This window comes from Uranotaenia lowii, chromosome 2 (assembly GCF_029784155.1).
Source record: "Uranotaenia lowii strain MFRU-FL chromosome 2, ASM2978415v1, whole genome shotgun sequence".
NCBI classification, from domain to species: Eukaryota; Metazoa; Arthropoda; class Insecta; order Diptera; family Culicidae; genus Uranotaenia; species Uranotaenia lowii.
Genome location: NC_073692.1, coordinates 324378224 through 324401448, shown reverse-complemented (window position 1 = coordinate 324401448; position 23225 = coordinate 324378224). Strand labels below are relative to the sequence as shown.

The window sequence follows — 23225 nt, the reverse complement described above, 5'->3', positions numbered from 1 at the left end:
CATGAAAAATATCGCACAGTCATAGGAGCATTTGTGTCACACTAATGGAGACTGTCAAGCAAATTGATCCCTTATCTCAATGCTTCGTTTAGACTTTTTAGGGTAAGTTTCGGATTTTTTGCGGATGAATACTTTCAATAAATTATACTACATTCACCGATCGATGACTACGAAAATACGACATCTCAGCTCAGTGCCATGATTGAAGTTAGGTTCAGGTCGGAAATTGCCTAAGCAGATTGTTAAGAGCTGAATTTGACTTTTGATCGGTTCCTTACTAAATAATACAAGCAATATTGAGCCAGATATTTTTTGCTTTCATATTTAGCAGAAAAAGTGTTTTAAAGACATGATCGAATTTGTTAAATACAAAATAGTGATTTTACTTTCATGATTTGTTATTTTATTTAAATTTAACAAATGTCACACTATTCACTAAATATCTTTGTTCGTTTGAATACGGAAATATTGTAGTTACTTAATTTTATCGGCCTTATCGGTAAAAAGTTATGTCTTTTTATTAAGGTCATGAAAAGAAGATGAAAAAATTTAGAAACAGAAATATGAGACCAAAAAACAAACTTTGAACCGCCATAACTGTTTTGTTTCAAGCCAAATCGAGTTGCAGTCATCATATAAAATGTTAGTCTTGATTTAAATTTTAATAAAATCAACATAAACAAGCAATCGATTTGTAAAAAAAAACAGTATTTGATGAAAAACCAGTTCTTTAGGCTTCTTCAGAACACAACCACTTTCACACTTGAGATTCATTGCAGCCATTTCCTGTTATCAGATTCAACTCAAATTTGGCCTAAGGCAAACAAAATTTGAAAATTATAGAACACTAGCTGACCCGGTAACCTTCGTTTTACCTTTTACCTAATTAATCATTATAAAATGTTTCATCTTTTAAGGGATTATGTATGGGAGCCTCCCTTCCATAAAAAGAGAGATTCTTGAAACTATTACACAAACAAATCACTTTCCCAAAAAACCCTCGGATACCAAAGTTCGCTTCATTCCAACCGTCCAGTTATACGTGATGGTGTTACAAAGAAAACGCTTCCATTTTTACATATAAGATGTGAAGAAGAGATAGTTTTGTATGGGGACCCCCCTTCCATAAAAAGTAAGATTCTTGAAACTATTATACAAACCATCTCTGACCCGAAAAACCCTCGGATACCAAATTTCACTTCATTTCGACCGTCCGTTTATACGTGATGGTGTTACAAAGAAAACGCCTCCATTTTAATATATAAGACTAGCTGACCCGGTAAACTTCGTTTTACTCGTTACTTAATAAATCGTTTAAAAATGTTTGCAGTTCTTTAAATTCTTCATGCTCTTGAATCCGTTTTCATGAAAATCGTCTTCAAGTTGTTCGAGTTTTGTCCCGTTTCTAGTTGATTTTGTAAAGGAGCCCCCCTTTTATAAAAAGTGATAATCTCGAAACTATTATACAAACCATCTCTGGCCCGAAAAACCATCGGATACCAGATTTCACTTTATTCCGACCGACCATTCATTCGTGATGGTGTTACTAAAAAAACGCCTCCATTTTTATATATAAGAAGATGTGGAAAAGAGATAATTTTGTATGGGAACCCCCCATCCATAAAAAGTGAGATTCTCGAAACTATTATACAAACCATCTCTGACCCGAAAAACCTTCAGATACCAAATTTCACTTCATTCCGACCGACCATTCATTCGTGATGGTGTTACAAAGAAAACGCCTCCATTTTTATATATAAGATATAAATTTTGTGAAAATTTTTCGACCCAGAGTTAATTCAAAATTAAATCTTAAAAAAGTGGACTTTTACAAAGATCGCGCTTGCGGAACCTCTAAATATGATTTTTTTTAGTTGGTCACATACAAAAGTTTGTTTTTCACATTCTAATCTACCATTTGAAGGGTGATCCCCCAAATTTCCAGACATTATTCAATTGGGTGTTAGTGCTTCCGAATAAATTCTACCCCCTCATTTTCACTATCTTATATTTCTTCTAACTTTCCATTTGTCTTGAAAAATTTAACAATCTTAAGATGTCTTTACTAAAAAAGACATCACTTTTCACCGGATGCGCAGATAAATTTAAGTATTAAACATTCATTCTGGTGATTTATCTCTTCAGGAAATATTATTGTGTAAAAAAACTATACGAAGCGAAAAAATTTTAAAATGTTTTAATCATCGGAACTTTGTTTTGTTGAAAAATTAGATGTTTTTAGTACCAAATAATGAAAAATCAATCATTTGGATTGTTCATCCAACTGAAAACAGAAAAAATTAAATAACGGTATTTAAACGTAAAAGTTGAACCACCTGATGGAATTTTTATACCGGAAATATCATATCGTAACAATTAAAAAAAATTCAGCCCTTTCAGTATTATACCTGAGAATTTTCCTATATCGGAATCTTCTGTCCCCGAAAAGAGTCGTCGTACAAATATGTGCATTAGATTACAGCTTCCGGTCAAAATAAAACAAGAAGCTTCCGGACATTCGATTTGACCAATTCGAATTCTTAAGAAGCTTCCAAATTTGGACATTCGATGGGATGTTTTGTTTCAAGTTCACCCATAAAAGAGGTGCAGAAAATGCGCTGAGATGTGCACTGTGTCAAAGATGATATGTTTAAAAAAGCACTTCTACTAGCATAAGGACTCGAGTTCCCAACCAAAATAATGCATAGCCACTTCATTCAAGCTTAACGAAAAACATTTTATTGGATTTTCTTCCTATTGTATAACTCATCTTAGAAACAAGAAGAAAAAACTGAACTACTTGAGCTTATTGAAGGATGAGAGATATATGTCATAGGCTTTCGGCCACCGAGGTTAATGCCGGCGGACGCAAATCGGATCAGCACTGGTCGCGTTATTTTTTTATGCCAATGATGCTATGTGATTGATTACACGCGATTGGCATGGAGGCAGAATTGTGGGTGCAGAAGCACTGTCCAAGAATATTAAATGCAAAGTCGGTTGGTCCAGAAAAAATATGTTTTAAAAAAAGGGAATTAAAACCTTGTTGAAACATTTCAATAAACCAATCTTCTCTTCGTACATTTTAAGAATTTTCAATTTTTTGAACATCCCCGGAGAGACATCCGTCAAGAAACTAAAAAAAGCGCAGAATTTTGTTAAAAATATGGGACTAGTTTTTTTTCGGTCCCTAAACTGATTTTTGAGATAAATTTCTTAACCATCCTACCAGAAAAAATTTGCCTCTCGTTCGTAAAATTTTGAAAACAGGACCTGTGAAATGTCACCACAAAAGGAAATGGGTCAATTCACGCACGGCTGACCCCACTGTTTTTGATACCTTATACCGTATTCGTTTTTACCACTCGATAGTGCCGCACCGTCCCGGCTAAAAACAAGCATAAATTGAGTTTTACCCTCACTTATTGTTGGTGTGCGTGATATCGATAGTGCCAAATGTAAACATCAAGCTGTTAAAATCTATCACCAGCTGATATTTGTTTTCGCTGCCATACAATTTTTGTACATCAGGAGGCACGACTTGTCAAAATTCACGATAGTATTGGTGAGGGCAAGCTACACTGAATATTTTCAGAAAGTGCCACCGTCGCCATTATGGTGCACTACCAGTGGACCACTCATCGTGAAAACGAGCACGAAGACAGCAAAAAGTGCACTACCGATAGTGCACCGGTGCAAAACTGAACGAAAAAGAATTGATTTCCAATTCTACACGCTGAAGAAACAGAGCAATTATTTGGGACTTGATTTAATTTTCACTCACACATTTTTAGTAGGGGAGAGTGGGGTATCGTGGGCCATGGGGAAACGTGGGCCACTTTTAATAACTCAGATGTGTGTTGAGATAAAAATCTCAAACCAACTGTCATCGACGTCGCTTTGCGTGAGCATGTATTCATATATGTTGTTGACTGAAATACGCATCATATGCTTCTTTTATTTATCAAGCTAAAAAAAGGTAAAAAAATTTACTTACATAATTAAAAAAACATCCGCTAATTTCATCGATGAGGAACCTAAAGTGCATAACAAAAATATGCTCATACGCTTATGATCTTAGTTGTGTCATGATATGTCACGTGGAAAAGGAATATTTGATGAAACATCAATTAGTCACACAAACGCAACCAATTTGCAAATCATAGCTTATGGGGAATCGTGGACCACACATCTTTAACCACCTATATTTTTATGTTTTTATACACATTCAGAACTTTAAATACGCGTTTCCTATCTGTAAAGTTTTCTTATGCCAAATGAAGAGTTATGAAAAAAAATTTGTCTCCTATATAAGAAATTTTCCCAAAACGTTTGCGAGCCAGGTTTTGGAATCTGTGCGACCATACACAGCTCTCTTTTTTATTTCATAATCTGAAATTGCTTTAAAATAACGAAATAAATTAGGAAATCACAGTTTTGGGTCAACTCATAAACTTTGCATGTTATTTAGTCAATTTGGATTTGGTGGCCCCCGATTCCCCACCATTTTTCAAAATCCAAAAAATATTGCTTTTTTTCAAACAGTCAGAATTTGGGAAAAATAACTTATGAAAAAATTTACAAAAATACCTTATGATACCTTGAAAATGTAGAAAACCATACCATTTTTTATTTTCATTTTATCTTTTATAATAAAGAAGTTATGGAACAACGAAAAAAAGTGGCCCATGATTCCCCACTCTCCCATAATATTTTTAGCTCAAATTTGAGATATTTTTTTTTTTCAATATTTATATTTCGTTCTATATTCGATTCCTCTGTTTCTGAATAGTTTCGTCATACAAGTGTGTGCACTTGTTTTACAGCTTCCGGTCGAAATTGCATTCGAAGCTTTCAAATATTTGATTGTTTGTTTCAAATAGAAGCGCTGCCCCTTAAAATTCAATGCAAAGTGGGTTGGCCCAGAAAAAGTTTGTTGAAATAAGGAATTTAAAAACATGTTGAAACTTTTCAATAAACCAACCTCCTCATCGATTTTTTTTAGAATTTTCAACGTTCTGTATATTTCTGGAGAGATTTCGCCATGAAATAAAAAAGAGGCGCTGAATTTAATTCACAAAATTACACTTGTTTTTTTTTTGTAGTGAACCAACATGTAAGAGGAGCGACGTCTCAAAACACAAAATTCCAATCGATTCAAAAGAACTCTCAAAATCGATCCAAGCTTTTGTCGTGGAGCTTTTAGCTTTCTGATCCTGATTGTGGTTCGAGCAAATAATTTTAAAGGTCGTCATAAAAATTTATTATTAGGAGCCATTTTTCCACTGCTCTGGTGGTTCATGTTTGTAGTTAGAACACTATGTGTTTGTAAAAAAAAATTCAAGCCATTAATACCGTTTTTCGCGATCCACCAGGCACTTAAATTCAATACTGTTTGTAAGATTTATTGAGCGTTCACTTTAGAGCTTGTACATTGAGCCACAAAACAGTGCTGAGGATTTTTATTGTCCAAGTATTCGGCAATGTGGCCGGATATTTTATTTCAAGAAAGATCAGATGTCGCTTCTCTTATATGCAGGTTCACTAGTTTTTTGCTATCCTTAAAAACTTTAAAAAACATTTAAAAAAATCATATGGGTTAGTCATTTTCTATAATTGTTTACATTATTCAGAAAAGTATGTGAAATTTAAAATACCATCGACCAAAAATAAGATAAAAGTTGATTTGAAACAGTGCCATCTTTTGCGCTGTTCAAAACGTATAAGCAATTTTCAAAGCGCCTCAAACTCATAATTAGTTAAACAAATGCAATTGGATATTTTTAATCTTATTGAATGAGTTAATAAATGAAATTAGGGGAAATTGAAGGATATGAGACCTTTCTCGTAAACCTAATGCTAAGCGGTGTCGATCGTTCAACTAAGCAATATGTTTAAAATCTGATTCAATCTTTTTTTGTGCATTTTCTGATGCTTTCTTGTTTGTTACTACGATTTTTTGGTACATATTACATTATTTTAGGGTAAGTTGGGGTGATTGAGGCTCTCCTCGTAAACTAAGCGCTAGGCGGTGTACATCATTCGATTCAGCAATGAATTTTACACCTGTTTTAATGATTTTTGTGCATTTTGTAATGCATTGTCAATTGACATAATTATTTTTTTCAACATATTGCTCGTTAGAAGGGGAATTCGGGGTAATTGCGGCTTTTCTCGTAAGCTGAGCACTAAGCAGTGTACCCCACTGGATTCAGCGACAAATTTTACACTAATCATTTGGTTTTTGTATTTGATATGTTAAATACACATTGTAAATTGCTTGATTGTTACAGTGAAATTTATGCAAAAATTTAAAAACCTAGGGAAAGTTTGGAATATTTAGCCAGTTTTATTCATTCTTGTGCAAAAAAGCGACACGATTAGTTAGAGAGTAAATAAATCTACCAAAAGTGATCATTCCTAATGAAAAGTTATTGGATTACACTTAGCTTAACGGCATTTCTTATGGCAATTTTTATGTTTAGGGTAAAATAGGCAAAATGAGCCATTTGTCATAGTCTAACAAAAAATGGTAGTATACCAATCGATTCAGTCGACATTTTTGCATAAATATGCATGGTTTCTATGACTTTTTTGTTGCTACAATCGGAATTATAATATTTTTTACGATAAATCTCAACCAGCAGTACTAATTCTACCCGATCAGAAGGGAAAAACTAAATTTTATCAAGATGAGATATTTTGATACTATTTTTTTACTTTCTAGATGAGTTATTATTCAGTACTCGTAGGATGTTAAAATGTCTCAAATTATATCAAAAAATCTATGTGATCATAGCTAAATAATATCAATTTTAGATATGCTCCTTTCAAGATTATATCTCGTTCAGATATCATAGTTTGATATTGGGCTGAACAAAACCTATCAAAATTATAACTTATCAAGATATGAGTGCTTCGAGAAAAATTTATAGTGGGATGTCAATAAACTACATTATTGCTAAAATCATGCTCTATGTTTGGTTTCCCAAAAATTGAATTCAATTTTATGGATCTGTTGAACGAAACTCATTAATGAATGTACGCTTTGGGCCGTTGACTTCGATGTCCGTGTTTCATAAAAAGTTGAACTTATATCAAAACAAGATATAATCATTTTATTTTAGGACAATCCGAAAAAAACTTTATCATTGAAAATGAGCTCAATCCCATTCAAGTCTGTCAATCAGAATAAGATAAAATTCAGATTGGAGAAACTTAAAATCAAAAATTTTGAGTACTTAATTATAACTGAATCAGATGTAAATTCTTGGTGAGATACGTTTGAGTTATTATTTTGATATGCTCTCCTGATAGGGCACTCATACTTTTATGCATTGTTTTCAACTCGATCAATTCTCGAAAAGTTAGGGTATCAGCCAGGAGATTCGAACCTCGACCTGCAGATTGAGAGGAGCGCACGCTACCACAGAACCATGCCTGGTGACTTGGAATGAGACATTCAAACTTCCAATAAAAGTTTACGAAGCATTTGCTTGCCCGACAGAAAAAAAACAACTGATTGTATCAAAAGAGATTTAAGCATTTTTTTATCGAAACGACCAAAACGAAGATTACGTTGAGATGGGTTTGTGTATCAATTTTGATATGCTCTCCTGATCGGGTAGGCATACCAAAGTGGATATCTTTCACGTGTCTAGAATTTTCAGAATCTGTGTAAATCAAAATTTTTATGGATATTAAAAATAAACCCAAATTGATGATATTTTTAATTCTAAAAAGTATTCCAATTTTTCTTCAAATATTTGAGGTGGATAATTGTTTTTTTTATTTTTTTGAAATTGAACATCATTTATTTGTTGGTGGCAATAAATTATTACTTTTAACTTATTGGAGGATTGGTAACTTATACATGCAATAACTAATTTTATTCAAAACTTTTTGGTACATTTGTTCAAACTCACCTCAAGCAATTTAAACGACTCAAAAGTAAGCATCCCCTGGAAATGTTATTGAATCCCTAAAGCTCACCCTTGTCCAAACTATTACACCGAGCGACAAGTCATTTTTCTTGCCGCAAAGTCGTACCTTTTTGCATCAAACATTCCACCCGAAGCTGCTCATCTGAGCATAATTCAAGCATCCTTTTTCCCAACCTTTTCTCCGCATCTTAAGTTGGAGTTCCCCTGTTCTATCGCTCCGAGAAAATCCTTCCATCCTTTCAGAACGCTTCCAGAAACGCAAGGCAGCCGTCAGCGGTGACGCTTAATCTGATGAACACCAGAAAGACCGAAGCAAGGAGAGACCGGATTCAATGCTGGAGATTAGTTGAAACCCCCCCATTCATATCCTTTCTTGCTGCAGCAGATCCTTTTGGATTCGTCCGCCTCGCTCGAAGGTGGATGATGAATATTTCTGAGCAAAACCGGCAACAGAGACGACGAGAAAATAACGGATCATGTTAAAGGCAAAGCGATGTGTCACACGTTTTTGCCGTTTAGAGATCCTGACCGTGTGACAAAATGACAGGTGTACGCGGCAAAAGGCGGGGGAAATCGGGAGGATTTCTTGGGTCTCGTCGTCCCTGGCCCGGCGAAAACGATGTGCCTGATGAGGTTTTTCTCGGTCGAGGATTAAGGTGTTGAAGTGCAGCACCAGAAGTAGAACACCCACACCTCGTCTTTCCCGCTTTCATTCTAAGTTTCTAAGTGGTGCTATCTCTTACCGACACATGCTTTTGGCTTGCTCTGATAAGAAGATGCCAGCCAACCGAAGAAACTCAGCTCATCTCAGTAGCACGTTGTTGTAGGCGATCTTGATGAGCTAAGTGCACAGGAGTGCTTGGGTAATAATTATTTTGCTGATGAAACAAAGTTTGTGTTTCGTTGATGGCTTTTAATGGATCAATGTCAGTGGATTGAAGGAAAACGCGCTGCTCTGCTAGATGGGTGGTCTGATGAATGTTTGAGAATGTAGAAGAAATTTAGATACAAGAAGTTTACATAATCAGATTATTATAACTTTGTTTTAAAAGTGAATTAATTTTAAAACAATTTCCAAAACTGAATAATATTGGGTTGGATAAAAGGCTCCAGTTGCTTTTTCCCCAAGACATTTGATTAAACATAATAAAAATTATATCAATAAGTTGATCTATTATGTATTCGGGGATTCTATTCCCGACCAGGATAGCATATCGAAATTGTTACTTGAACCTGAATATTTCACCGAAATTTTAAAATCTTATTCAAATATAGCTTTTTTATTAAAATCTTTGTATTTGTCGTTTCAAAAAGATTGTTTTGATAAAAAAAATTACAATGCGTCCTATTTTCACCAAAATTAGGGGTTTGCTATTGACATGAAAAACCATTTTTGAAGATTCGTCATAAGGACGTAATAGGTCATCGCAAAATTTGAAGAGTAGTTGTTATGCAGAAAAATATTTACATCCTTTGTAAAAAAATGTTTAGTTTATGATCGGAATGAATGACTTCGAAATAAATCTAATACAAAGTTGTTCCAAAAAACCAAAGCAGTTTAAGAGTCTTTAGACCACTTTTACACTCTTCAGACATTGAATTTACACAACTTTCCAAAGGAACATAACTACATTTTCAACGATTTTAACAAATTCGAAACTTCATAACTAACTTAAAATTATTAAAATTAAAAACAAAAACCAAAAAAAGGCTCTAAGAACATCAACTTTAAAAAAAAATTATTTTTTCTGTCACATTTATATTGTCTTTGAATAAACGTTAAATAATTGAAAATTAACATTGAGTGCCGGAAGTACGTAAATTCTGAGTGGAAAACAGTTAACTAGTGACAAAAATTACTAAAATTACTAGTTTAAATTACCTGACTTTTGCGGTAAAAGTCAGGTTTTAGGTTTGTTTACATGAAATGTTCTGCTTTTATCAAGAAATATCTTAAATTCAAAGATACATATATTTTTTAGAACATTTAGTACATTTCTGGCGATTTTTGAATGAAAAATTTTGTTTTCCCACACAAATTTTCATTTAAAATTTAAACTCGCTGCGCTAATTCAGGACTGGATGGATTCCTTCCAAAATTTTATTGCTTCTTGTGGCGTTAAAACAACCAAAAAAAGTTATGTGAATGGTGAATTGTATAATATTGATTTTGAAGAATTCGACGAAAATTCGAATGGAGTTAGTGAACAAATAAATTTGTTCTCTTGTGAAATTAAAAAAAAAACAAATCGGAGTTATATGAATCAAGCGATGAAAAGGTCAACTAATTTTCCCGAAAGCAAAGTTTCACTAATGTCTCATAGTTAAAGTTTTTTTTTCAATTAATTGAAAACATGATTGCAAATGAGATTAAACCTTTATACTTATCAATTGAAATGATAGCAAAACTAAGCTTAGCACCATAAATAAAAATTAAGCTAAATCCAAATGCATAGTTGAGTTTTGGTTTAAATATTAGTGATTTCATTTCTAATTTCAGAGCTCAAAAGCCAGAGCTCAGTAGTCGATTTCAAAATGAGGGCATAAAACTAATTTTTTATTGGAACTTCAACTTGATTTTCAAAAGCTTCACATGACAATCATAACATCAAATAAAAACAATATTTGTTAAATCTTAATAAAACAAAAAATGGATTTTGCTTTTAAAATTCGAAGTAGTTATTACTCTTATAATTTAATATTCAACTTGTTGAATTGTTTATTTTTTTGCTAAAAAACCCTCATAAACAAACGTTTTTGTGTATTTTTTAACCGGAAAAATCATAAAATATCAATTGGGAAAATCGGGAAAACCCGGGAATTGGAAAATGGAAACTCGCTAGCCACCCAGTGGATCGGTTTCAATTTGTTAGAGACGGTTTGATTTTTTTAAATTCAAAGACATACACCGTCTTAACGGATTTTGGCTTTACAGACTGAATAAATGACGTGGACAACTTAACCCTCCAAAACCGTTCGGGGCAATCTGACCCAAAGCGCAGAATCAAAGCATCTTCATCATCATTCCAATATATCTACTGAAGTACATCGATGTTTTATAGACCACGTATATTTTATGAAAATGATGATCAAATCAACGAAAAAAAAAACAAAAATTTAAGTTTAGAAAATCGGTTACTTGAGAAATGAGATACAGCGAAGTAAAGACAAAATTAGATGTCTTTGTTTTAAGTAAGATTTTTTCTACCGGGAAATTCGGAATAGAGATCAAAATGTTCATCGGACCCTTTAATGTTCATACATCGTCAGATAAATTTATTCTTGACAATTCAAAAAAATCAAAGAAGCCCTTCAATACTGCATAACTGTCAGAAAGTATAAGCAATTCAAAAATAAATTTGCTATTGCGGACTTTTTCCATTCGAAACCTACTACAGACAACCTGCAGCTAAATTCCGGTACTTGAAGAAAATCACCAAAAATCTCTTCTAGAAAAGAAATTCTAAAACTGTCGTTCTCTTCATAAAAATGTCTTTTCTTCTTGGCTGATTCCGAAAAAGTAAAGAGAAAGAAAAAAAAAACGAATGTAAGAAAAGAAAAAAGTATAGTTCACCTATTCACCGCTAGACGTCTTTGACGTTTGTTGTCGGTGAGACATTTCAAAACGACTTAATGTTGGCACCGTCTTTCTCCCATGTTAGTTTGTTTCTCGATATTGAGCATAGTAATTAGATTAAAATTATATTTGAAATACTGAAAACTATTAATAACAGCAATGTTCAATATTGCTAAAATACTTCAAATCTTGCTGACAACCGTGCATGCAATTAAATATGAAAAAAAACATATCGTTGAGTGTTGAAGGCATAATTGGACATTTTGAAAAATGAAGCTAAAAAGTTACGTGTTTGTAAACAATCGGATGTGTTGAACGGTGACGATGTTAATAATTTTACCACAGGATTTGACGAAGTACAATTAATTAGGTTTAATCGATTACCTGAGCCAAGATATTGCAATGTTGTTAGAACTTGTAAATGTACCGGAATTGTTGTGGTTCTTTCATCCTACTATGGGATAGCGTTCAATGGTTGATCCAATAAGTTAATAAACTTCTCAGCCAAACATTTTGGCATTCGAAAGAGTTTTTCGAAATTTCCATCCGAAATATCAAATGGATTACTAATATCTCTCAAATAACAACGATGCCCAAGTAGTTCTATTTTTTCTTGGCGTTTCTACCACTTTTTTTTGCATAGTAATATGATACAATCATTTGCTCCATTATTTTCAAGTTTTAATAGACATTAACGTTTAGTTTTTATAAAAAAACCTCACTGAAAAAAAATGTCTTCTTTGAATTGACCGGAATGTCAATCTAAGACAATTTCACAACGAAAAAAAATCCAAAGAGATTGAAAATCATGTTTTCTTTTTTAAACTTCAAAAAATGTCTTCTTTAAAATCGCCGGAATTCCAAGATATGAAAATTTTAAAAATGTCTTCAATAATTTCTTTTCTTTCACGAAATTTTGTGTCCGGAATTCGGCTGCTGGTAAAGCAAATTTACTTTATTTTGAAATATTTAGAAACTAGTATAAATTGCCTTCGAAATGTATCAAATATCATCGAAATCGGTCATAATTTGCGGCCACGGGAATAAAAACAAACTACAAGTCTAATTTTCCCGAAACGGATATAACGGATATAACGGATAAACATTGAATACCCAGTTCCAAGATGGGAATTGAACCCTTGACAGAAATGATCAAAAAAGTTCAACGAATATTGATATTCATAGAGCATCATGAGCTCGAATTATATACATATGTACCAATGAAAACATAAAATTTTTGATTTTGTCAAGGCTAAATTCCCAGCTTTCCATGAAGCACCTTCACGCAAACGTAACAACGTAATAAGTTCCTCACTAGCTTCTCACAAAATATGAGTTAACTAGTAAAAATATGTAATACTCTTGTGAGCGGGATAGTAGTGTTTTAACAGAAAATTATTAATCAGAAAATTCAAAAATGTTCATGTTGACAGGGTTTTGTTTTACTTATTCGTTTTGTTGATCATTCATCATTTATTTAAGCAACAATTTGTTCAAAATTTTTAGTAAAATAAAACTTTTTTCATGGAGGACAAAACCTTAGCCGAAGTATTTTCTTCCATTTATTTCAAAAAAATTTATCAATTCATTCATTTAACCGCTTGCGCTGCGACATTACCTGCTGTTCCAAGTCCAGTAGAAGTTTTTGCAGCTTTTTGACATGTTTTTCCATTTTTGGCAGACACTTTTTAACTGTTTGGCCGGTTACACCGTACTTCCTGCCCAGCGCCAGCAGCAATGTATCCACTTTTCCTTCTTCTTCAGCATCTTTTGAGGTTTGTGGTCACCCAGCCTTCCAGAACCAGCCTTGTTTCGATGGCCTGACTGAAATCCTGTAGTTTCAAAACGTTTAAAATGTCAAAACTGAAGTATCCGGCATCCACCAAGTGCCGTAAGCTGACTGTAGCTCTTCGAACGCGCACGTTTCAAAACGGAGTAGCTTCACTGTTTTCGCTTTAATAGGTAGAGTTTTAATGATAGAGATGTCAAATTTCTTCTGAACACTCAAGATTGACGCTGCATGAGAAATTTTGTGAGTGCGTTGAAAGGTAATTCCAAGAAAATCGACAAATTTTGTCCATTTTTTAATGCATACGTTATTTTCGCTTAACTAGTCTCAGCTTAACTTTCACTCCAAATGTCCAGGAGCTGCATTTACGATGCTAGAACTATGATAAGCGCTAGAGGAATTAGAAGTAAACAATTATTTCATAAAGTCTTATATGAAGTACGAAAAGGTAAAACCAATTCAAGTTGTTGCATATTTTCGATATTTAATATTTTGTTAAATACTCGAAATATGTGAAAGTTAATTTTTTTTCATTGCTTTTCTCTTAATGTAGTTATCATTGCCTACTATAAGATTTTTTTTCAAGAAAAAAATTAAATCATGAAATGAGTGGTTTGTGCCTTAAACCTTTATTCGTCGTCTAAGTGCAGGTCAACCTACAACTCCTTCAAAACACATAGTCCTTATCTTTTCCTCATAGATGAGAATTTTCCCATCAAGATTAAGGAATCTACTGCTATAGTGTGGCACCATTTCATTTATTGCATCTTTTCAAGATTGTTCTTTCACAAACACAATGAGTGTATGCTCTTTCTAAATTCATATTTCACCCTTTTTTGGGCTACGGTGCGAGGATAAAACATATGTTTTTATCTAGTGCATAACATCTTGACTACCGGGGTATTATGCTTAGATGGCACAGCGAAGGGGCTCTCCAACATTCCGTAGCTTGAGTAGAGAATAATTCCTCTCTGCTTGCATTGCATTCGCCTTAGCTAGCGTGGGACAAACAGACGCTCCTGCACATTTCTGCTTTGCGGTACCAGTTATCTCTTGCCATCAATTGTCTGTGGGAAAGATGCTTTTGTCGGTCCTAGAGCATGGAAGCCAGGCAGCAGCAGCAGATGCCACAAGTGAAGAAAAGCGTGTCGCCATCTTCCGTGTCGACTGCCAGCCATGATGATAGAACTTCAAAGAGTGCGTACTTGGTAGATTTCCTCTATTCATAAGAACACCAACGTAATGTTACCAGAGCATACCAACCTTTTGCCTCATGGATGGCTTATTGGAATCGGCAGGATGTGCTGGCAGAAGTCGGCAGCAGCGAAACGACTCGCAACAACACTTGAAACGGCTGATGGCGCCTCCTGCTGACGGATGTTCATCACCTGTCAACAAGCGACAACTCGACGACCACCAAAAGCAAGAAATGGCTCTTGCCGGAGCATCAACTAAGCATTTCCTTTTCTTGGGCGTTTCTGGAAGAACGCGAAAGCAACATTTCATGTGAAAGGGTTACCAGTTGGTTTAGTTTCAGTAAAGTTAAAATATCACATTTGTTATTATTATTTTCATTTTTCTACTTGTCGATGCTTAATATTTTCAGCATGACTCGGAACTACTTTATCGACCAGCTGCGAACACAAACGCATACAGGATCTCAATGAAACTTGTTGTTTCCTGGAAGAGCTTCTATTTTTCTTAACTCTAAGTGTATATCTTCCGAGGATATGAAGGCTAGCGTCTTACAAATGCTAAAACCACCAATCCACAAAAAGTGTACTATGTCTGCCGTGACCGGGATTCTCATGCCCGCTGGCTTAGAAGACCTGAAGGCTATCCTCTACGCCGCGGGCTGTCCGTGTTCATAAAAGCTCTAAGAAAATTTTCATGTAAGATTCTGTAACGATCAAAATAGAAAGATGGGTACAAAACAAGAAGATTTGAATGCTAGCCTTCAAGAAATGATCCTACTTTAAAGGAATTTGGTCAATGGCGCTTCTACACTTCCCGCTTTAGGCTTCTGGCTTCCGGCTTCGGCTATAATTGATCGACTGGAACGTGTGATTGCACCTTATACATGATGGCAAGAAAATTCGGTTGAGGGTTGTTCATATAACAGGAATATTAGTTTTGACAATGATTGTATTTCGGAACAAATTTGATGTTAAATACCCTTAGGGAAACTGTTTCCTAAACATTTTGTTTTTTTTTTTTTAATTCGGTACGGCATCAGAAAATCAATAAGGAATCAAAGCACTTAAACAAATTGAAAAAAAAATCTCATTTCTTACACTATTCGATTTATTAAAATTTACGAAAAAAAAAATTTGGCATAAAATGTCAGTTAAAGCCATTGATAGATATCATTTTACTCAACGAATTCATAGTGCATGCAGAAGAGGGTTAATATTTAATGGGATTTTTTATCAAAACACCGATTTTTTGGCCATCTTGGTCGCAGTTTTCAAGAACCTTTAAAAAGATATTTGACATTGATGAAAACGTGTTAATTATTGAGAAAACTCTATCCTGTCCAAAGCACCATTCACGAAAAAAAAAACAAACCCATCGGGAGGTCTAGATCAACTTTTCTTCGAACCTGATACAGAAGTTCAATTCTCGAATTTGATTAATTACACTAGTTTACAAAATTAAAAAAAAAATTGTGAACTTGATAAACTGACCAACATTTTTAATGTAAAATTGGGCGCTGAATCCGAAAATGAAATTCAAAAAAATCTCAGTAGAACCGTTTTTCAATTATGCTCCAAATGTGAAATTTCGGAAAAATTAAAAAATTTCTTGTACTTAGATTAAAATCTCTCTTTTGCATATTGAAGGTGAATAAGTTTTCTATCGATCATCTGAACACTAATTTTGCGTTTGACCAACATTATTGCTGATATTAGTGACATTATGAGAAAAAAAACTATAAAAAACGCATTTTTTTAAAGAAAATTTGGTTTCAACGAAAGTTTTAGACTCAATGGTAGCATTCAAAAACCTGATTTTCTTTTGCGCTTAAATGTCAATTTAAAACAAAGATTTCAAGTGGTTATTTATCAAAATCGGCTGAAAATTGAACAAGTTATGGCTACTTTACCATAACTGTATTTTTAGCAGTTTTTAATAATTTAACGCACCGCAGTACACTTATCATAGTATAGGAAGAATGAAACATGATAAATCTCTCTCGCTCTTAGTAAAACTTATTTATTAGCTTACCAGAAGGTCACATGCCAAGTTTCAGGAAGATCTGACCATAGAAAGGGGTTGCTTAAGTCTCAAACGTGAATAAAATTTTGAAGTATTTTGCTCGGAAGAAACGGAAAATACTGGTTTTTCATCAATAACTTTTTTCATCACTAGATGATTGTTTTTATGGTTGATTTTCTTAAAGCCTAAGTTGAGACAACTTTTTTATCCGAAGAATGTAACTCGATTGGACTTGAAACAGAAAAGTTTTTGCGGTTCAAAAATTTTGGTCGAAAATTGTCGTATAAAACGCAAGGCGTAAAAAGTACTAATTGCGTGTTGGACAAAATTTGCGGCATTTGAACAGCAATAACTTTTCTATTTCAAATCCAGTCGAGTTACAGTCTTCTGGTGAAATATTTGTCTCAACTTGGGCTTTAAGAAAATCAACCATAAAAAACAATCAGCTAGTGATGAAAAAAGTTATTGATGAAAAACCAGTATTTTTCGTTCCTTCCGAGCAAAATACCTCAAAATTTTATTCACGTTTGAGACTCAAGCAACCACTCCCTATGGCAGACCTTCCTGAAACTTGGCATGAGACCTTCTGGTTAGCTTATAAATAATTTTGCCTTAGAGCGAGTGAGATCTATCATGTTTCATTCTTCTTATACTATAATAAGTGTACTGCGGTTCGTTGAATTATTAAAAACTGTAAAAATACAGTTATGGTAAAGTAGCCATAACTTGTTCAATTTTCAACCGATTTTGATGAATAACCACTTGAAATCTTTGTTTTAAATTAAAATTTAAGTGCAAAAGAAAATCAGATTTTTAAATGCTACCATCGAGTCTAAAACTTTCGTTGAAACAAAATTTCTCTAAAAAAATGCGTTTTTTTTAATTTTTTTTTTCTAATAAAGTCACTTATGCTGAAAGAGGCGAATGAACTAAATATTTAAAGCCTCTATAAATAAATCAATCAATCAATCAAAGTCACTAATGTCAACAATACTGTTGGTCAAACGCAAAAACAGTGTCCAGATGATCGATAAAAAACTTATTCACTTTCAATATGCAAAAGAGAGATTTCAATTTACTGTTATGCCGTCCGAGATATTTTCATCTAAGTACAAGAACTTTTTTATTTTTTTCGAAATTTCATATTTGGAGCATAACTCGAAAACGGTTCTAATGAGATTTTTTTGAATTTCATTTTCGGATTCAGCGCTCAATTTCTCATTAGAAATGACCTTCAGTTTACTGAGTTCAAAATGCTGTAAACTAGTGTTATTCCTTTAATCTCAATATTTTAAATATTAAAAACATCCTTCAAAAATGAACAACAACTCAGGAAACTTTGGTAGGAAACGATTATCTCTAAAATCATAAATGGGGAATTTGAATAAGTTTAAGGTTTGAATTGAATAATTCGATCAATTATTTGAAGATTCACACAGCTGAAAAATCGAGAATAACTTGATTTTGTGCAAGAAGGATTGTATGTAATTTTATTGCATACATGTTTTCATTAACTTTTAGAAAAGTTTTATTGTAGTAATGCTTCAAAATTTAAAATTTAAAGTTTTAAAGAATGAACATTTGTAAATTTATAATATTTTGTTCGTAAATTTTTAAATTAAAAAAGTCGAGTTTATTTGTTTGGCTTTGGAGACTTTTTCTTTAATTTATTATGTAAGAATTGAATTTTTAAAATCTTCATTAAAATTTTTCACTAATGTCTGCTTTACGATGCTAATAAGAATTTCAAGAATTTTCTGACGATATATGGGAAAGAAAAATGAACATGAAAAATTAAACCTATTTCACTCTAGGCCCGAGGAATTATATTAACAACATCATATGAAATTCAAGAATTGAAATTATTTTAATTTTATATTTTAATTTGCAATTCAAATAATTTGCAAACTTTTAAAATCAAAGTCAATTCTTGACAAATTCGAACTTCAAAATTCATTATCAAATATTAATTTAAAACTTCAACAAGTTGATAGCCATATGATATCATATCATATGAGAAAGTTCCGCACCTTATTTTACGAAACTGTAAAACAGTGGTTTTCAAAGTGGTACCCGCCACCCCAAAAGGGTGCCTTGAGAGCCTGTAAAGGGGTGGTGGAACTAAATTGATCCAAAATACTATTATAGGGGCGGTGATCTTCACAAAATCTAGACAAAGACTCACTGCTTCAAAAAAGTTGCGAAAAAGTTTGAAAATCACTGCTGTAAAAAATTACAAAAAATTAAAAATCAATATCGATTTCAATTTTTGAAAAGGGCCAATACGCTAAGCCCTATATTTTGAGAAACACACATTTAAAGTTTCAGAAAATTTAATCAATTGCAGTTTTCACGGTTTCTTATGATTTTCCTAACTAATTACCAAAACTCCTTAAAAATAAGCATAATTTCATTCCGTGATAGGTAAATACAAGTTTTTCGTGATTGTCACGTGAAAAATGAATAAATTGGTTTTTTGGCCCTATTGTTTTCTTATTTTGTATATTCGTCAAAATGCGAGCGCCCTTAAGCAATCAAGAATGACTGTTCGCCTCTTGGATCACTTACCAGATAAGCGATATTTCGACCAATTTTTACGTTGAAAAGCAGCTAAGAGTAATCCCACTGAACGTATTTGCACATTTTAACACGAAACCATTCTTAAAACACTATTATTCGCGTGCTTTTGCCTTGCTAAATTGATACGAAAATATAAGAAGGCCCTCTTTCGATCCTTGAATTACTATTGGCCTTTTTGCTCGCGCTATGAAATTTGAAGAAGAAAAAACCTCGCCAAATGAAAATAAACAAAAATTACTTTTCGCTCCGGGATGAAGATAATAAAAAAATTTATCCACCTTTTAAAACAAATCAAATTTTAATACCTTAGAACCTTAGAAAAAAATTATCATATTTATAGATGTTAAATAGAAAAATAAATACGTTTATGCTAGTAGCTGAATTTGTTTACAATTAGCGCATACGCCCATTTTTAAAAATCAATTTCGATATTTCCAATCAATTTTTGACATTCCCAAAGTAATTTGACTTCCTTGAAAAAGTTAATATGAATGTTCTGAATGTTTATTTTTCCTCATTTTCTAAAACACGCGAATTTTCTTAGTTTTAATCCAATTTTAATTCAGATTATTTTTTTTTCAAGCAATAATCAATTTTGTGTGTGTGCTGTGTGTTTGTTTAATGAAATAAAACCTTTTTTTTAATTCTTCAGTAATGACAGAAATACTTTAAATGATATATTTCGAAATTTTCAAAAACTGTAGAATTTTACCATTTCAGTTTATTCATTCTCTGGCGTAAGAATATCTCTTACCAAAATATTATTCTTTGAGTTAATAGAATAAAAATAAGTTATTCAGAAAAATAGTTTTTTCTCATTTATGTAAGTTTATTATTACATCAAATATCAATTATTGATTTCACTCTAAACCCCATATCAACAAACACCAGGATATAGACAATATCTGGCAATAGATTCGAGTAAAATCTTCCAATTATTTCAAAAAAACATAGGCACTGAATACACTGTTTTCTTGAGTTATCGATTAAATTCTATAAATAAGTCTTTGAAACGGTAATTCGTTTTTATTAAAAAAATATATTTCATATTTATTAAAAAATGTAATGTGTCTCAATCAACCTTATATTTTCATGTGAACTGAAGTTGACCGAATCCTTAAGTTAATCTCTTTTTGATTTTTTTTAATTTTTTTTTAATAACTTGGCTATGTTTTTCATTTTTGAAATTTTCTGTTTAGGTAATTCTAATTTAAAAAAAAGAGAGCATAATTTTGTTCGTATCTTTCGTTCTCTTCAGGACCAAATATTTTAATCGACGGCAACAAAATATTCAGAGCTTGAAATTTTAAACTATTTAACCTGCGGTTCGAATAATCTTTTTTAACCAATCTAGATTTTTTTAAATTTATCTAAAATTTCGAAAACAAAATTCGAAATGGACACTTTAAAGCCAAATGGAAACTAATAAATATTTGCATTATGTTCACAAAATTTACAACAAAACGTTAAATTCAATATTCTTACATCAGTTTCTTATTGATCAATCATTTGATCAACTTTCCTTACCTTTACTTCAACAGAAAAAGCGACGTGAAAGTTAGGTGGGAAATTTCCTACTGTCTAATTAGGGAAACAATTAGCGATTGCTCCATGCATCATGTCACTAACCATGGCAAAATATGCGTATGTGCTTATGATAACAGTGCGGAGAATTGGTATTGGGCACTGTTATATGTAAATGTTTTCAAAATAATTTGATCCCATCAAGCTTCCAGGGATCAGAATTCGAATTGGTGGCAGAAACTTCTAAGTGTTCAGTATTTCCTTGATCCATAATTTTTGGGAAACCACCCACATTTTTTTCTGGAGCGGCTGTGTTCACTTTGCTACGTTATTTTCGATCACCAAAACCAATTGTTCAACGTACCCTGAAATTCTCCAACAATTTTAGAAGAAAAAAAAACTCTCTACCCTGTTACTGAATGAAAAATTCTAGAAAAGATGAAAGGCATCTATTTCTTCACACTAAGGCATTGATAGGAATTTTGAAAAATTATTTAATGAAATCCTACTTAGCATCGAGTCTTGGATTTAAACTTTCTCTTGCTTATCTTCCGGCCAGGACCCAAATTCATCTTCTTTTTCCTCCACGAGTAATTTTTTATGATGGTTCAGATTCCACCTTGCTTAGTATTGTAAAGGGTGATACGGTCAAAATTTGGTCAAGGGAAAACGCGTGTAAATCGGTGAAATCGTTTATTTAAAAATTCAAATTAAATTTCTTTTTCAAGTTTAATTAGCATAAAACTCAGAAAAAATATTCAGTTAGGCTTCTGCTTTTCCAAATCCGAATTGCCGGGCCTTACGCTTAACCCCTGCCATCAGATTTTGTACAGCCACCTTGTCCACCTTCTTCGCCGCAGAAAGCCAGTTTGCCTTGAACTGCTGCTCGTCCTTGGCAGTTTTTTTGGGCGGAGTTTTGGCGTGTTGGGAGGGTTCTTGTCCTTGGGAGGCACAGCACGTTTATTTGCCGATGATACAGCAATTTTTTATTCTGAAACTTCACCTGATATTATAATTCAGCACATTGAAGACGACCTAAAACTGCTTTCAAAATATTTCAATTCAAACCTACTTTCACTAAATTATACTAAAACAAAATACATGTTGTTTCGTTCTTCGCATAAAAAGCTACTTCGTACTAATGACCCAGCTATGAATGGAAATACTATTGAGAGAGTTAGTTATTTTAAATACTTGGGAATTTACTTAGATGAAACTCTCTCATGGAATCGTCACATTGAACACTTGGAAAAAAAAATTACTCCTCTTTGCGGTGTTCTTTGGAAACTGAGAAATTTTGTTCCACAACATGTTCTCTTTAAATTTTATTTTGCGTTTATCCACTCTCAATTGAACTACCTTATTATGATATGGGGAAGAACCTCCTTGTCCCACTTACAGAAACTTCAAACGCTCCAGAATAGATGCTTGAAAAACATCTTAAAGCTCCCTTTGTTATTCCCTACCCTTCAGCTTTACTCTTTAAGAACGCATAACGTTCTTCCAATATCTGAACTCTGTGATTTGCAAACTGTTGTATATGTCTATGATAATCTACACTCAATTGAAAATATTCAAAACCTCCATTTTACTACGGGGTTGCGAACTCATAACACTCGCCAGTCAGATTTCTTGCAACGAAGCCGATCCACAACATCATTAGGGCAAAAAAGAATTTCATTTATTGGACCTACTAAATACAACACCTTACCAACGGATATTAAAAACATAACCAATCGTTCCATGTTCAAAACCAAAGTGATACAGCTTTTGAAAGAAAAATTGAACCATTAAAACAGTCGATCATCAACCAGTCTTTGTTTTGTTTACCTTTTGTACTTTTGTAGCGTTAATATCTAATATTATTTTTCTTAAAAATCTTGTAGTTTGTATTTTATCTTATAAAATTATTGAACATAACATAATAAAATTAGCAATAAATAAATAGTATATTAGTAAATATCGAATAATGAATCTCTTCAAAGGAAATTATTTTCCATTGAGATTTCATATTGTAGTCAATTTAGTTAAATAATACATTTCCTCGCACGACATTATAAATATTTGTGTTCTCAGCATGATTAAAATTTGCTCGCGTTTACTCTTATTATCATTTTGCTGCCAGACATGCTGAGAACAGTAGCGTCCATTACCAGGGGGCTCAATTGAGCCTTTTGGTGTGGGGGAGTGTGGTGGGCCGCTACAAAAAAAAAAAAAAAAAAAAAAAAAAAAAACCACCTGCACGTTCTTGGCGGCGTACCGTAATGGCACAATGCCAAATCCGGCAAAATCAGTATGGAACAACCGTGCTCCTTCAAGAAAGGCAGCAGACGTTCATTCAAACACTTTTTCACGTAAATTTCTTGGTTGACAGTCCCGGAAGCTATGCAAATGCTGCTTTTCAAGCCACAGGTACAGATGGCTTGACAAACCAGATATTTCTTCGCGAACTTTGACAGTTGCATGTGCTTGAAAATATCTGGTACCTTTCCCCTTCCTTTTGCCGTATAAAACTCCTGTCCCGGAAGCTGCTTGTAGTCGGCTTTGACGTAGGTTTCTTCGTCCATTACTACGCAGTCAAACTTCTTCAGCA

General features: G+C 33.2%; 1 protein-coding gene across 1 annotated transcript in view; it reads left to right on the top strand.

Moving 5' to 3' along the window:
• Positions 1 to 23225, top strand: part of LOC129750008 (protein O-mannosyl-transferase TMTC1-like) — an 807324-nt gene that overhangs the window by 384636 nt on the left and 399463 nt on the right. The gene's annotated exons all lie outside the window — the stretch shown is intronic.